The sequence below is a fragment of the Anolis carolinensis genome, unplaced genomic scaffold (assembly GCF_035594765.1).
Source record: "Anolis carolinensis isolate JA03-04 unplaced genomic scaffold, rAnoCar3.1.pri scaffold_9, whole genome shotgun sequence".
Classification (NCBI taxonomy): Eukaryota; Metazoa; Chordata; class Lepidosauria; order Squamata; family Dactyloidae; genus Anolis; species Anolis carolinensis.
The window spans coordinates 1,329,680-1,346,345 of NW_026943820.1; the positions used below are offsets into that span (position 1 = coordinate 1,329,680).

Genomic DNA, 16,666 nt, shown 5'->3' on the forward strand with positions numbered 1-16,666 from the left:
GTTGATACAACAAAAAGAAAAGAAAAATAAAGTCCTAATTAGAGGGAGAGGAATAATTGTTTTTATCCAATTGCTGCCAGTTAGAAGGCTAAGCTCTGCCCACTTGGTCTCCTAGCAACCCACTCAGCCCAGGGGACAGGCAGAGTTAGGCCTCACTTAGGCCTCTTCCACACTGCCTATAAAATACAGACACCACCAGACAACGCCACAGCAACGCGTGGCCGGGCACAGCTAGTATAATATAAAATACCATTATAATAGTGTATTATTATTATTATTATTATTATTATTATTATCTTGAGCCTCTTCCTATTGTATCTTCCTGCCTATTGTACATACAACAGCCCTGCAAGGTAGTTCTGGTTATGTAGTCACGAACCCACCCCCTACAAATACCATAATGGGAGTTGTAGTTTTGCAAGGTCTTGACCTTCTTCCTATTGTATCTCCCTGTCTATTGTTTACACAACAGCCCTGCAAGGTAACTCTGTTTAAACAGTCACAGCATACACACCCTCCATGACAGGAAACTACAAATCCCATCGTGGCAGTTGTAGTTTCACACAGTCGTGACCCTCTTCCTATTATATCTTCCTGTCTACTGTGTACACAACAGTCCTGCAAGGTAGCTGTGGTTACGTAGTCACAAAACCCCTCCATGACAAGAAACTACAAATCCCATCCTGGGAGTTGTAGTCTCACAAGGTCTTGAGCCTCTTCCTAGTGTATCTCCCTGTGTATTGTTTACCCAACAGCCCTGCTAGGTAGCTCTGGTTAAGTAGTCACAATACACACAACCAAAGGACAGGAAACTACAAATCCCATCCTGGGAGCTGTAGTTTCACAAGGTCTTGAGCCTCTTCCTAGTGTATCTCCCTGTGTATTGTTTACCCAACAGCCCTGCTAGGTAGCTCTGGTTAAGTAGTCACAATACACACAACCAAAGGACAGGAAACTACAAATCCCATCCTGGGAGCTGTAGTTTCACAAGGTCTTGAGCCTCTTCCTAGTGTATCTCCCTGTGTATTGTTTACCCAACAGCCCTGCTAGGTAGCTCTGGTTAAGTAGTCACAATAAACACAACCAAAGGATAGGAAACTACAAATCCCATCCTGGGAGCTGTAGTTTCACAAGGTCTTGACTCCCCTCGTATTGTATCTCCATGTTTGTTGTATATACAACAGCCCTGAAAGGTGGCCCAACACACACACACACACTCTATGACAGGAAACTACAAGTCCCATCCTGAGAGTTGTAGTCTCACAAGGTCTTGAGTCTCTTCCTATTGTATCTCCCTGTCTATTGTATACAGAACAGCCCTGCTAGGTAGCCCTAGTTAAGTAGTCACAACGTAGGCACCCTCCATGAGGAGAAACTACAAATCCCATGGTGTTGGGAGTGGCAGCTTCACCATGCAAGGGAGGCGACGGGGCGTGGCCTCGAGTGGGCGGCGCCAATCAATCCCGAGTGGGCGGGGCCTGTCGCGAGTGGGCGGGGCCTCGCAGGCCCCTCCCCTTCCTTCTCCTCAGCGGCTCCCCTCACCTGGCTTCGGGCCTTTCGGGGCGGCGGGCGCGGAGGTCCATCTCGGGCGCGGAGGAGGAGCCCAGCCGGAGGGAAACGCGGCGGCAGGCCGGCCTCGCAGACCCAGGCCCGGGCCTCGATCCTGCCTCCACGGCCGCCGTCGTGAGGCAGCTCGAGGAAGGTCGCTCCGGCGGCACTGCGCATGCGCGGCGGATGAGGCCCCGCCCCTCTGGAGGAAGAAAGGGAGGGGGAGCCAACGCGTGAGAGCCGCGCATGCGCTGTGTGGCGGCGGCACCAAAGAGGCCCCAGAAAAAGACTTGAGCAAAAACTAAGGCACCCTAGCGATTTACAAATAAGGAAGGAAAATAAATATACAGTAGAGTCTCACTTATCCAACATAAACGGGCCGGCAGAATGTTGGATAAGCGAATATGTTGGATAATAAGGAGGGATTAAGGATAAGCCTATTAAACATCAAATTAAGTTATAATTTTACAAATTAAGCACCAAAACATCATGTTAGACAACAAATTTGGCAGAAAAAGTAGTTCAATACACAGTAATGCTATGTAGTAATTACTGTATTTATGAATTTAGCACCAAAATATCACGATATATTGAAAGCATTGACTACAAAAATGCGTTGGATAATCCAGAATGTTGGATAAGCGAGTGTTGGATAAGTGACTACTGTATATGAGTTCTTCTTAGTGCGCATGCGCATGGTGGACCCTTCCTTATTCCTATCCTATTATTAGCAACATTACATGTAATATATTATATTGAATTATTATTAGTATTATATTTTAATACATTATAATATTTTTATCGATATTATATGGATATACAATATATTATTTTATATTATTGTATATTATATTATTAGTAATGTTACATGTAATATAGTATTATATTGAATTATTAGTATTATATTGTAATACATTATAATATTTTTATCAATATTATATGTATATACAATATATTATATTATTGTATATTATATTATTAGTAATGTTACATGTAGTATATTATTATATTGAATTATTATTAGTATTACAGTAGAGTTTATAATATATTATTTGATATTACTGTATATTATATTACTAGTAATGTTACATGTAATGTATTACATTGAATTATTATTAGTATTATATTGTAATACATTATAATATTTTATCAATATTATATGGATACACAATATATTATTTTATATTATTGTATATTATATTATTAGTAATGTTACATGTAATTTATTATATTGAATTATTATTAATATTATATTGTAATACATTATAATATTTTTATCAATCTTATATGGATATACAATATATTATTTTATATTATTGTATATTATATTAATAGTAATGTTACATGTAATTTATTATATTGAATTATTATTAGTATTATATTGTAATACATTATAATATTTTTATCAATATTATGTGTATATACAATATATTATACTATTTTATATTATTGTATATTATATGCAATATATATATATATATATATATATAATCCCAGGCATGGGCAAACTTTGGCCTTCCCTCCAGGTATTTTGGACTACAACTCCCACAATTCCTAACAGCATTTTGTTTGTTTATTCTTTCAGGAATGATAGGTTTGAGCATTTTAAAAAGTTCAGGGCGACCCCTAGTGGCTGGAAGCAAGACTACCACTAAGAGTATTTTTTTTTAAAAAAAAAAAACCTCCAAAAATCAGGACAGTAAATAAAGAATAACAGTCTGAAAACAGAGGAATTCCAGACAGGAAACCATTAGCTAACACCTCCAAACAAAGGATTCCCCCAGGCAGGAAGCAACCAGGCCTTGAAACGGAAAGGCTAATTAAATGCACGATTAATTGCAACATTTATACTTGCCTTTAACAGACAAAGAGTTCTTTCTCCCACCCTATAATAATAATATAATTATATTGTATATACATATAATATTGATAATAATATTATAATGTAATACAATATAATAATAATATACTTTATTTCTAGACCCCCCTCTTTCCCCACTCAGGTCGGTTAACATACATATAAATGGCAAACATTCAATGCCACAATTTCTTCATTAATATCAAAAGTATAAAATGACAATAACATACACATAATAATAAAAATTCCACATTAGATAATAATAATAATAATACACGATTATAACTGTATATTATATATTACATGTAATATTAGTAATAATATTGCAATATAGTGGTATAGTACAATATAGTAATATATACAGTAGAGTCTCACTTATCTAAGCTTCACTTATCCGGTGTTCTGTATTATCCAAGGCAGTTTGCCTTTTAGTAGTCATTGTTTTTGTAGTAAATATTGCAATGTTTTGGTGCTAAATTCATAAATACAGTAATTACTACGTAACATTACTGTGCTTTTTCTGTCAATTTCTTGTATAACATGATGTTTTGGTGCTTAATTTGTAAAATCATAATGTAATTTTATGTTTAATAGGCTTTTTTCTTAATCCCTCCTTATTATCCAAGATTTTTGCTTAGCCAATGTTCTGCCGGCCCGTTTAGCTTGGATAAGTGAGACTCTACTGTAATGGTTATCTTGTGCTAGGCTAATAATATAATATATTGTATGTACATATAACTTGTAAGTCACCCTGAGTCCCCAATATAAATGTTGCTAATGAATATAAATGATAAATTATTATTATTATTATTATTATTATTATTATTATTATTATTATTATTACTATTACCTCCAGATGTATGCATCGATATTCCAGATGTTTATAAATAAATAAATAAACTTATTAAACATTATTATTATTATTATTATTATTATTATTATGTTTATCAGCTGTGCCCTGATTATTAAGGATGCACTGAGAAATGCACTAGACAATTAGTTGTGCATAGTTCATTCCACAGGTATATAAACCCCACTTGCCTAGTTTCCAACAGACCTCACAACCTCTGATGATGCTTGCTATAGATGTGGGCTAAATGTCAGGAGAGAATGCTTCTGGAACATGACCAGACAGCCCGGGAAACTCACAGCAACCAAGTGATTCTGGCCATGAAAGGCTTCGACAACACATAATAATTCAAGTTTGGAATAAGTATCAGTGCATACATCTGGCTATTATTATTATTATTATTATTATTATTATTATTACCATCTTTATTTATACCCCTCTTTTTCTCTCCTTAAGAAGACTGATGTGTCCATCATCCATGTGCATGTGTGGTTGTGGCTTGTCTCTGCCGCTATGCTTCATCCTGCCTGAAGGTGGCACTGTTTCATAACATTGAGAAGATCCACCAAGAAGTTCAAAGCTCAGAAGTTGGGTGAGATACCTGGACAATATCATTGAGGATCCAGCATGGTCTTGAAGACTCAATGACGTTTTCCTCCATAGTCTTCCTAGGACAACTCTTTTCATTGCTCTCCGCCACCCTCGAGCGGAATCTTTTGCCCAAGAGTTCAACTTCCACCTTTCAATGGAAACATACCGCTGTTGTGGAATATCAGAAGACTATGTAACATGGATAAAGCTACTACACGACAATATAACAAGTGTGGTGGATCTCACACGTTGGTGTACTTCAGGACAGGCACAATGGTCACTCTTCCATTGGAAAAATAGCTTGGAAAGATGAGGATGGATGGGTAGATAGATAAATAGATGGGTAGATAGATAGATGGATGGATGGATTGATAAATAAATGGCTATATAAATAGATGGGTAGATTGATGGATACTACAGCACTATATTAGGAAATTGTAGAATGATGACCATGTGTACGAAGACCAAAGAAAAGATGGATGGACACCATCAACGAAGACAAGCATTCTGCCACCCTGAGACCTGAGGAGGCCCAACACAAAGTCCTGTGGAAACAACAGTCACAATGTTAGCCCCTTCATTGGGAAAATAGCTTAGAAAGAAGAAGATGATGATGGATGGGTAGATGGATGGATAGATGGATGGTTGGATACTACAGCACTACTTTGGAAGATTGCAGGACGGTGACCACATGGACAATAGCCAGAGACAAGATGGATGGACACAATCAATGAAGACATGCGTGCTGCCACCCTGAGACCTGAGGAGGTCCAACACAAAGCCTTGTGGGAACAAGAGTCACAATGTTCACCCCTCTATTGGGAAAATAGCTTAGAAAGAAGAAGAAGATGGATGGATGGATGGGTAGATGGATGGATGGGTAGATGGATGGATGGGTAGATGGATGGATGGGTAGATGGATAGATGGATGGTTGGATACTACAGCACTACTTTTGGAGATTGCACGATAGTGACCTAATGGACAACAGCCAAAGACAAGATGGATGGACACCATCAATGAAGACATGCGTGCTGCCACCCTGAGACCTGAGGAGGCCCAACACAAAGCCTTGTGGGAACAAGAGTCACAATGTTCACCCCTCTATTGGGAAAATAGCTTAGAAAGAAGAAGAAGATGGATAGAGGAATGGTTGGATACTACAGCACTAGTTTTGGAGATTGTAGGATGGTGACCACATGGACAACAGCCAAAGACAAGATGGATGGACACCATCAACAAAGACATGTGTGCTGCCACCCTGAGACCCGAGGAGGCCCAACACAAAGCCTTGTGGGAACAAGAGTCACAATGTTCACCCCTTCATTGGGAAAACAGCTTAGAAAGAAGATGATGGATGGGTAGATGGATGGATGGGTAGATGGATAGATGGATGGTTGGATACTACAGCACTACTTTTGGAGATTGCACGACGGTGACCTAATGGACAACAGCCAAAGACAAGATGGATGGACACCATCAACAAAGACAAGCATGCTGCTAACCTGAGACTTGAGGATGCCCAACACAAAGCCTTGTGGAAACAACAATCACAACGTTAGCTCCTTCATTGGGAAAACAGCTTAGAAGAAGAAGAAGATGGATGGATGGGTAGATGGATAGATGGATGGTTGGATACTACAGCACTACTTTTGGAGATTGCAGGACGGTGACCACATGGACAACAGCCAAAGAGAAGATGGATGGACACCATCAACGAAGACATGCGTCCTGCCACCCTGAGACCTGAGAATGCCCAAAACAAAGCCTTGTGGAAACAAGAGTCACAATGTTGTTGTATGTCTTTTGGGCTTTTCGTCGAAGGCCATGAAAGCCTTCGACAACACAAGAGTCACAATGTTCACCCCTCCATTGGGAAAACAGTTTAGCAAGAAGATACCTCTGTTATGTCCAGGTCTTGGAAGCAAGCGCAAGCAAATATTTCCCCCTTGTTCTCTTTCCATGGTTTTGCAATGTGTCAACCGGTGGCCAAAGTGCTTCAATGCGCTGCCATGGCCAGCCACGTCCCTCCCGCTGTCCATACTGGGCCATAATGGGAGAGAGAGAATGCAAAGCTCAGCCCGGGAGATGGATGGCCCCATCACGCCGTTCCTGGTGTTGCTTTTGGACTCGGTCCAAGGAATTTGGTTTTAATCTCCGCCGCGGTCCCCTCCCATGTTCCTATATATGTATGTACGATGGCGGGGCCGCATAGCAGAACGTCCGGGGGTCTCGGCTAACGTGTTTTTGATGGACTCTTGCCTTTGAAACGATCCGGCCTCACTGAATAGATAATGCCGAGCCTTGGGCTCCACTCAAAGGGCATCCCTTGCTGTGCGGAGATGAGAGCATGAATCGCGTATTTGTTTGAATTTGGGGCGGAGGAGCCCTCGTCGGGAAGGATCCTTCGGGCCCATGCGTGCGCATTAATCATCATCTCTGCGCTTTGAAGCTGCGAAAATAAGAGCTTCAAATAAGGGAAAATAAGGACCGCCATTGTGTTTGGTTTCGCTCCCCTCGGCAGGTTGAGATCAAGGGATTCGCGGGTGCGGAGCCACAGGTACGGCGCATGGAGCCAAACTGCGGCCTGAGCAGCACCGTATATTGTCCTTTTCACTGGTTTTTATTTTTCGGAGAAGAAATAAAAAATACACTCCAAGTTCCAGAAGGTTTTGGAAGATATTTTCGTTGGATCTGCTCTATGGATGGCCTTCAAAGCTCTCTACATCTTGCCTATAGGAGTTGGGTCCTTAGTGCAGCATTTGGAGAACAACCAAGAGTGTATTTATTTACACTATGCAGTTTGGACTCAATGGTATGGAACATTGGGATTTGTAGTTTAGTGAGGCCCCAGCGCTCTTTATCACAGGAGGAGAGAGTTTGTCAAACTACAACTCCCACGAGTCCGTAACATTGAGCCATGTTGGCAAGTGATGCCAATGCTTTCTTGTCCTGGTGCTTCAGCAAACTACAAATCCCAGGGTTCCATACCATTGAGCTGCAGGTACTTGGGACGCATCCTGAGAATCCATGATTCCATAGCATTGAGCCATGACAGGAAGTGTTGTCTTTAACTTTCGCTGCCAAGGACCCCTGGTGCTTCAGCAAACTACAAATCCCAGGGTTCCATACCACTAAGCTGCAGGTACTTGGGACGCATCCTTGGAATCCATGATTCCATAGCATTGAGCCATGGCAGCAAGTAGTGTCAATGTGTTCTTTAGCTTTCGCTGCCAAGGAGCCCTGGTGCTTCAGAAAACTAGAAATCCCAGGGTTCCATACATTGAGATGCGGGTACTTGGGACACATCCTTGGAATCCATGATTCCATAGCATTGAGCAAGTGGGGCCAATGCTTTCTTTCGCCTTTCACTGCCAAAGAGTCCTGGTTCTTGAGCAAACTATAAATCCCAGGATTCCATACTATTGAGCTGCAGGTACTTGGGGAGCAGCATCTACCCTGTAGAATGAATCTTTGGCATCTCTTTGGCACCTCTTTCACTGCTATAACTCAATGCTATAGGATCCTGGAAGTTGTAGTTTCACAGGGTCCTTACCCTTCTCTGTCCAAGAATGCTGATTTAAAGTTTTAGATGATATTTTGATTGGATTTGCCTTCAAAGCTCTCTACTGTTGCCTATAGAAGTCCTTCACCTTCTCTGCCCAAACTACAATTCTCAGGATTCCATAGCATTGAGACATGGAAGTTCGAGTGGAGTCAAACCGGCTCAGTTCTCCAGTGTAGATGCAGCCTGGCTGGCCTAATGGGGCATATTTTTTAAATCTGGATTTCCACTCCAAATTTAACTCTCTCAGGACTTGCAAAAGCAAGCGTGAACTCAGTGGGCTGCTTTCCTGTTGTGAGCCCGTCTCTTCCCCATAATCAAAGGGAAACAACCCTTTTCGGAGCAGATAAGATACAGGAGGTGATTAATCACGGCTCTCAATGGCCGCGGTGGGAATCCTGGAGAGCGTTCCAGCTTGGCATGGGATTCGTCAACATGTCCCGGCACAGCTCGGCCAAGGCCCAGAGGGAGCCTGAAAAGGCCACTCCACATCTGGACCACGATAAAGAGGCCTCGCCTGGCGCTGATGTCACTTGTTTCGCACAACCACAACGCTCTGTCTAATTTGGCCCAAGTTGGCCCATGCTTCTGCCAACCTAACAGTTCGAAAACATGCCAATGTGAGTAGATCAATAGGTACTGCTCCAGCGGGAATGTTTATTTATTATGGATAGTAGACTCCAAAACCACAACTGGTTTCAACTCAAAAGAGTCTTCATCAGGTGGATTGTAGTCCTTTTTTCAGTTGGTTTTTTTTTGAGTTTTTTTAATGTGGATCCTGCTTCATGCAGTCATGCAGGCCACATGACCTTGGAGGTGTCTACAGACAATGCCGGCTCTTCAGCTTAGAAATGGAGATGAGCCCCAACCCCTAGAGTGTGAGTAGATCAATAGGTACTGCTCCAGCGGGAAGGTAACGGCGCTCCATGCAGTCATGCCAGCAGCCACATGAGCTTGGAGACGTCTATGGACAACGTCGGCTCTTGGGCTTAGAAATGGAGATGACCACCAATCCTCAGAGGGTGAGTAGATCAATAGGTACTGCTCCGGCGGGAAGGTAACGGCACTCCATGCAGTCATGCCAGTGTCCACATGAGCTTGGAGGTGTCTACGGACAACGCCGGCTCTTCAGCTTAGAAATGGAGATGAGGCCCAACCCCTAGAGTGTGAGTAGATCAATAGGTACCGCTCCGGCAGGAAGGTAACGGCGCTCCATGCATGAGCTTTTATTACTATTATATTTATTGTATTATTTAATTACTATTATATTTATTGTATTATTTAATTACTATTATATTTACTGTATTATTTTATTACTATTATATTTATTTTATTATTTTATTACTATTATATTAATTTTATTATTTTCTTTGTGTCTCTTCCCCGAAATGAGGACTTGTATAGACTCACCGCTGAAAAGAGCAAAGCAAAAAGGGTTCTAATTTGAACTAAAACATGCACAAATGATTGCCTGCATTTCTTGGTCTCTCCAATTGCATCGAAATCCTGCCATATCCCAGCCTCCTGCCATTTAAAAGTCTGCCTCTTCACTCACCCACCGCACAGCATTTTGCATAAAATTTACAACCTCTTGCAAAAAAAGAGAGAAAGAAAGCCAATGTGCACAACAGACCTCCCAGGCTTGGATTCCTTGCTGGGCCGAGTGTGTGTTCCTAAGGCATCGAGTGTCCGCCTCCTGCGGCTGCTAACAGATTGGAATAATTACATTCCTCCGCGTTAGGTGTTAATGCTTTTGACATTTGCCTGCCCGGTCGTAAGACGTTTATGTGCCCACCGGCCGCCCCTTCGCCAAATTGCGGCCCTTCCACGCCGGCTTCTCAAAATCCATCCTTGAGGGTCAGCTTTGCAAAACCCAATTCTTTTTACAAGCTCAAAAGACAACAAGGGGTTTGTCAAGATGTGCCCGATGTGAAGCTGCAGCCTCCATAAAACGCATCCTGGTTGCATGGGATTTGCCGGCACAGCTGAAGAAACACACATTAAACCACTTTTTAAGTGGAGGGCCGATTCACAGTCCCTCAGACTAAGATGAAATAGTCCAAAATTAGGATTGTTGTTGTGTGCCTTCAAGTTGTTTCAGACTTAGGTCAACCCTAAGTCTAAAGTTTAGGACACAGGACAGGTAAATGATCTTGGAGGGCCTTAGTTTGAGGAACCCTGATCTAGACAATCTCATAAGACCATAGGTTAGCAAAGAGACCTCCAAAGACCATCTAGGTGGTCTCATCAGGCCATCAGAAGACCATAGGTAAGGAAAGGGACCCTCAAAGACCATCTAGATGGGTTCATAAGATCATTGGTAAAGAAAGGGACCCTCAAAGGCCACCTAGATGGTCTCATAGGACTATAGGTAAGGAAAGTGACCTCCAAAAGACATCTAGATGATCTCATAAGATCATAGGTAAGCAAAGAGATCTTCAAAGACTATCTAGATGATCTCATAAGATTATCGGTAAGGAAAGGGACCCTCAAAGGCCATCTAGATGATCTCATCAGGCCACCAGAAGACCATAGATAAGGAAAGGGACCCTCAAAGACCATCCAGACTGTCTCATAGGACCATAGGTAAGGAAAGTGACCTCCAAAAGCCATCTAGATAGTCTCATAAGGCCGTAGCTAAGCAAAGAGACCTTCAAAGACCATCTAGATGATCTTGTAAGACCATAGGTAAGGGACCCTCAAAAGCCATCTAGACAGTCTCATAGGACCATAGGTAAGGAAAGTGACTTCCAAAAGCCATCTAGATCTTAGACCTGGTTGGGCCATAAAGGTGCAACCCCTATCCATCCAGGAATACACATCTACAAGACTTAAGGTGCATCTATACACTGAGTATCATTTGAGAGAATAGAGTAGGATATTCTTCTAGTTTTTCTCTTTCTTCATCCTCTTTATCTACACCAGGCATGGTCAAACTTGGGCCTTCCCTCCAGACGTTTTGGACTCCAACTCCGACCATTTGGACGCTTCTTGGTTTGCTTTGGTTCAGTGTTATGGAAGTGTTTCTTGCACCTTTATTTGCCCTCAAAGCCCCCCGAATTTGCTCCCTTTGTATGCCTTGAGCACCCCATAAATGAATCATGAAACAAGAAGGTGCCAAGACCTTCAGGAAAGGAAGCCCTGCTTGGTTTTTGCCCAGTGTGGTTCTCTTTTGTATCAATCAGAGCCAGCCAAGTCCTTCTGCCTCATTATTTTTCCAGGTGGCCAGGTGTTGGAATGAATCATGGAAGCTTTCTTGAGAGAGACATCGTTTTCCTATCTGCATCTGACATGCTCATGGGTTTTCAAGCTTCTGAACTCCTTTTCCATCCCTCCCCTCATTATCTCCCATCAACATGCCCTTCTGGAGATAGCGTCACCTCGGCAGGAAAGGTGATGAGTGCGAAAAGAGGCAACGGACAGGCCTGGGTGGGGAAAACAAACGGGCCGCCGAGGAAGGCGAAAGAGAGCGACACGGAGTTTGGATTTGGGAGACTGATATTTCAACATCTGCAGTGCACATTTCCTAAAATAGAGGGGAAAATAGAGAAAGTCCACCAGCAAGGCTGAATCTTTGAGTGAGAGGGTTTGGGAAGCACAATACGCTTGAATATGGATGGAGAGATGGAAAAGATCTTCAGGGGAAGAAGGTTTAGGAATCTCAATGGGCATCAAGATGGAGAGATGGAGAACATTGTAACCCCACTCAAACCATAGATGCAATGGACTAGACAACACAACAATTGCATGATAGTCCCACTCAAAGCATAGATCCAATGGACTATGCCAACACAACCATCACATGGAAGTCCCACTCAAACTATAGATGCAATACAACTATCACATGGAAGTCCCATTCAAGCCATAGATCCAATGGACTAGACCACCACAACCATCACACGGAAGTCCCACTCAAAAATAGATCCAATGGACTAGACCAATACAACCATCACACAGAGGTCTCACTCAAATCACAGATGCAGTGGACTAGACCAACACAACCATCACACGGAAGTCCCACTCAAAAATAGATCCAATGGACTAGACCAATACAACCATCACACAGAGGTCTCACTCAAATCACAGATGCAGTGGACTAGACCAACACAACCATCACATGGAAGTCCCACTTAAACTATAGATGCAATGGACTGATCCAACACAACCATCACATGGAAGTCCCACTCAAACTATGGATGCAGTGGACTAGTCCAATACAATTATCACACGGTAGTCTCACTCAAACCATGGATCCAATGGACTAGACCAACACAACCATCACATGGAAGTCCCACTCAAACCATAAATCCAATGAACTAGACCAATACAATTATCACACGGTAGTCTCACTCAAACCATGGATCCAATGGACTAGACCAACACAACCATCACATGGAAGTTCCACTCAAACTATAGATGCAGTTGACTTGACCAACACAACCATCACGATAGTCTCACTCAAACCATAGATGCAGTTGACTTGACCAACGCAAACCATAGATTCAATGGATTAGACCAACACAACCATCACACGGAAGTCCCACTCAAAGTATAGATGAAATGGACTAGACCAGTGGTTCTCAACCTGTGGGTCCCCAGATATTTTGGTCTTTAATTTCCTGAAATCCTAACAGCTGGTAAATTGGCTGAGATTTCTGGGAGTTGTAGGCCAAAATATCTGGGGACCCCAGGTTGAGAACCACTGGACTAGACCAACATAACCATCATGTGATAGTCTCACTCAAAGCATAGATCCAATGGACTAGGCCAACACAACCATTATATGGAAGTTCCACTCAAACTATAGATGCAGTTGACTTGACCAACACAACCATCACATGATAGTCTCACTCAAACCATGGATCCAATGGACTAGTTCAACACAACCATCACATGGAAGTCTCACTTAAACTATAGATGCAATGGACTGATCCAACACAACCATCACATGGAAGTCCCACTCAAGAATAGATGCAATGGACAAGACCAACACAACCATCGCATGGCTACTCCTTTGAGTCCTGGCTTGGAGGTCATTTGTTTTCTGAATCTCTCAAATCAATCCTTCTCCACCCAAGTGACATGGGGGATCTTCTCCACAGGGAACCCACACCTGACCAACTGCCATAGCTGCCAGATGGTGACCCTCTTCCCTGGCCAGTGGGGTTTTGTTTGCTTTTCCCGAGGTGTCCCAAAGTCCCCATTGTTTGGCCGGACCAAAGGTGTTGATTGAAACAGCAACCAGCCAGATCACACGGCAACAAAGAAGTCTCAAAGGTGTTGAAAACACTCCATCATTTTGCCACATGGAGTGCAGGCGAGGGTGTAACCATGATGGTGGGTGCAAATAAAGGCACGGCCTGCCAAGAAGAAAAATCTGCTATCTCAATGGAATTGTCCTTCCAGTCCCAAGTTTCTAGCATCATAATGGAGTATTTGGAAGCACCATGCAAACAAATGGATATCATGGGAGCCTCCAAAACGATCTTAGTGAAGCATTGTCCATGTTCATCCAATATTATAATACTGTTGTCTGCACATTCCCAGGGTCTCCATCTTATTATTATTATTATTATTATTATTATTATTATTATTATTATTATTATTGTATGACACAGCAAACTAGATACGCTGGATTTCGTATCACGAAATCACAAGTCGAACGCTTCCCAAATGTCTAGGACTGTGTGATGTATTTTCGGATGATGCGCGCAGATCCCAGTTGGGTGGCCTTTTGCAGTTAGCAGATCATAATTTTTTCAATGTCTATTGTTTCTAAATGCCGGCTGAGATCTTTTGGCACGGCACCCAGTGTGCCCATCACCACCGGGACCACCTGCACTGGTTTCTGCCAGAGTCTTTTCAGTTCCATCTTGAGGTCCTGATAGTGGCTGAGTTTTTCCTGTTGTTTTTCGTCAATACGACTGTCACCTGGGATGGCAACATCAATGATCCAAACCTTTTTCTTTTCCACAACTGTGATGTCTGGTGTGTTGTGTTCCAGAACTTTGTCAGTCTGGATTCGGAAGTCCCACTGTATCTTTGCGTGCTCATTTTCCAATACTTTTGCAGGTTTGTGATCCCACCAGTTCTTTACTGCTGGGAGGTGGTACTTGAGGCATAAGTTCCAATGGATCATTTGGGCCACATAGTTGTGCGTCTGTTTGTAGTCTGTCTGTGCAATTTTCTTACAGCAGCTGAGGATATGATCCATGGTTTCGTTGGTTTCCTTGCACAGTCTGCATTTTGGGTCATCAGCTGATTTTTCGATCTTGGCCTTAATTCAGTCAGTCAGTCAGTCAGTCAGGCAGTAGCCTTTATTTCGGTCAACAAACCATTGGCTAGAATCAAGTTACAGTACAATGATGGAACCTTAATTGCCTTTGTCCTGATGTCTTGCTCCTGGGCTGCAAGGATCATGCCTTCTGTCTCCTTCTTCAGGGTCCCATTTGTGAGCCAGAGCCAGGTCTTCTCCTTATCAGCTTTTCCTTCAATTTTGTCAAGGAACTTTCCATGCAATTTTTTTGTTGTGCCAGCTGTCAGCTCTAGTTTGTAGTACGGTTTTCTTGTACTGGTAAAAAAACTAATTATTATTATTATTATTATTATTATTATTATTATTATTATTATTATTATTATTCTGGAACATAGCCAGGCAGCTGGGATTGATTTTGGTCCATCCTGAGAGTTTTTATTCTGGGAGGTTTTGGAAAGGCCGGGGAGGTCACAGGTCAAAAACGGTCATGACGCTTGGCTTATATTTTGTCTTGCGGGTGCCTTTCTCTCCCCGAAGGAATGCGGTGTCTTCCTTCCTCGCCTTAGAACGCCTTGCGGTTTGCATTCTTGCCTTGTGTCATTTTTTGAAAATGTGTCACCCACTCTTCTTTCCCTCCCTTGTTTCGACTCTGTTTATTACCTTTCATCCCACGGATTAATCCCCTCCAAGAACCCACTGTGTTTCTTTCCTTCTGTATTTATTACAGCTCTCCGGCATGGAGCTCTACTCAAAACAAATAAAAAGGGGACGAAAGAATCAAGATCAACTCCGGCTGAAGTTTCTGCCTGGTCGTTCCAACTCTTCCACTTTTTGCCATCTGCACACACACACACACATACATACACATACATATACACTAGCTGTACCTAAGTGACATTTTCTTTGTGGCATTCAAGATGTCCTAGAAAGGAATCTCCTAGGTTTGAAGCAGTCAGGCTTTGAAGCTGCGAGGCTATTCAGTGATATTCAAGTTTGATAACAATGGGATTTTTCTGGCCTTGTCTCTGTTTTCTTTCTTCTTCTTTTTTTGATAGTCATTCCTTGGAAAGTGATGAGTATTGTGTCCAAATTTGGTGTGATTTGGCCCAGTGGTTTTGTGGTTAACTCAGTCCTAATTATGCACATTACATTTTTATATATATAGATAAACTAGGCACGTGTTGCTGTGGTGTTGTCTGGTGGTGTCTGTATTTTATAGGCAGTGTGGAAGAGGCCTAAGTGAGGCCTAACTTTGCCTGTCCCCTGGGCTGAGTGGGTTGCTAGGAGACCAAGTGGGCAGAGCTTAGCTTTCTAAGTTGCAGCAATTGGATAAAAACAATTATTCCTCTCCCTCTAATTAGGACTTTATTTTTCTTTTCTTTTTGTTGTATCAACTTAGAGGCATGGATGAGGGGTTGTGCTGTCAATTTTCGAGGTTGTGGGGTGTTTAGTTTTGTTGTTTTGTTGGTCGCCAGGATTCCATTACTCTTTTATATATATAGATATCTAGGCCATTGCTTGATTTTTCTGGCTTTGTCTCTGTTTCCTTTCTTCTTCTTTTTTTTTTTGATGGTCACTCCTTGGAAAGTGATGAGTATTGTGTCCAAACTTGGTGTGATTTGGCCCAGTGGTTTTGTTGTTAACTCAGTCCTAATTATGCACATTACATTTATATATAATCACTAGCTGTGCCCGGCCACGCGTTGCTGTGGCAAAGTCTGGTGGTCTGGGAAATAAAGTATTGAGGAATTGGTGGTAGTTAAGGTCAAGGGTAAAGGTTTTACCTTTCATTAAGTCCATTATAAATGGGTTATATAGCTGTGTGGAAGGGCCTTGAGTCTACACTGCCATATAATCCAGTTCAAATCTGCTAATCTGTATTTTATAGGCAATGTGGAAGAGGCCTAAGTGAGGCCTAACTCTGCCTGTCCCCTGGGCTGAGTGGGTTGCTAGGAGACCAAGTGGGCAGCAATTGGATAAAAACAATTATTCCTCTCCCT

General features: G+C 42.3%; 2 protein-coding genes across 2 annotated transcripts in view; both read right to left on the reverse strand.

Moving 5' to 3' along the window:
* The window catches only part of zdhhc7 (zinc finger DHHC-type palmitoyltransferase 7), a 30,109-nt gene extending 28,428 nt beyond the window's left edge, over window positions 1-1,681 (reverse strand). The window contains exon 1 of the mRNA XM_062961509.1: window positions 1,543-1,681. The gene's annotated coding sequence lies outside the window, so the exon portion shown is untranslated. The remainder of the gene's footprint in view (window positions 1-1,542) is intronic.
* The window catches only part of kcng4 (potassium voltage-gated channel modifier subfamily G member 4), a 383,395-nt gene that overhangs the window by 311,371 nt on the left and 55,358 nt on the right, over window positions 1-16,666 (reverse strand). The window lies entirely within an intron of this gene.